The sequence below is a fragment of the Etheostoma cragini genome, chromosome 5 (genome assembly GCF_013103735.1).
Source record: "Etheostoma cragini isolate CJK2018 chromosome 5, CSU_Ecrag_1.0, whole genome shotgun sequence".
NCBI lineage: Eukaryota > Metazoa > Chordata > Actinopteri > Perciformes > Percidae > Etheostoma > Etheostoma cragini.
Window position 1 is genome coordinate 29,744,063 of NC_048411.1, and position 1,431 is coordinate 29,745,493.

Genomic DNA, 1,431 nt, shown 5'->3' on the forward strand with positions numbered 1-1,431 from the left:
TGCATTTGGTAACATATTCCCTGGTACCTGCAGAGAGGATTTTGCTTTTTAGCTACGTGTTCATCGGGTCCCGGGACACTCCAGAGTCTTCTCTTGAGACTTTGCTCAAATTTTTGGGACAATTAGTGCAGGATTCAGGATTCGGGATTCAGGATTTGAGACAACTGCTTGTATTTCGGGATAAGTCCCAAATTTCACGGGACGTCTGGTCACCCTTTTATGAAGAACTCCACTCCCATGACTGGTCGTCGCTCCAAGTATATTACAAACAAACTGCTTACACTACACAGACATTTGCTTCACTGATTCTTAACTGAACTAATTTCACTAAATCTGTGAATTTAGGCATTTTTAAGTGTTTCTGTATTAAAATAGAGCGTGAACTGTTCCAGCAAACTGTGTAGGACAAAAGAAGTTTCACAAAACGCTCAACAAATTAAATTCGTGTGAGCCAGGATTGGCTCCAACTAAAAATAATTTTCATTGTTGATTTATCCGTCAGTTATTCGATTAACCTTTGCAGCTCCAGCTAATGGATAAGAGGACGGATAACATGTTTGTCAATTATTTTGATTGCTAATCATTAAAAACCAAGTTAAAAATAAAATTAATCCAACCAAACATTCACCACACATCAACAATGTAACACAGCACACGTCTTACAGCACGAGACTATGACTCAACAAAACAAGAGAAATCAAAATCAAACAGTGCCTTTGTGTTGTGTGGATGCAAAGCACACGCGTGAATATCTACTGTCGATATACAGACGTTTGTTAAGTTTAAGGGAAGCCATGTGACGGAAACATCCACACTGCGTCACTTCAGTTAGAAGTAAACCGACACATTCTCACGCTTGGTCATGTGCCTTTAGCATTTGTTATTTACGCTAAAAGTCTCCTTTAGCGTTTCTTAATCACGCTAAAAGTCTCCTTTAGCGTTTCTTAATCACGCTAAAAGTCTCCTTTAGCGTTTGTTAATCACGCTAAAAGTCTCCTTTAGCGTTTCTTCTCCTTTAGCGTTTCTTAATTACGCTTAAAGTCTCTTTTAGCGTTTCTTAATCATGCTAAAAGTCTCCTTTGACGTTTCTTAACCACGCTAAAAGTCTCCTTTAGCATTTGTTAATTACGCTAAAAGTCTCCTTTAGCGTTTGTTAATCACGCTAAAAGTCTCCTTTAGCGTTTCTTAATCACGCTAAAAGTCTCCTTTAGCGTTTCTTAATCACGCTAAAAGTCTCCTTTGACGTTTCTTAATCACGCTAAAAGGCTCCTTCAGCGTTTGTTATTCACGCTAAAAGTCTCCTTTAGCATTTGTTAATTACGCTAAAAGTCTCCTTTAGCGTTTGTTATTCACGCTAAAAGTCTCCTTTAGCATTTGTTAATTACGCTAAAAGTCTCCTTTAGCATTTCCTAATCATGCTAAAAGTCTCCT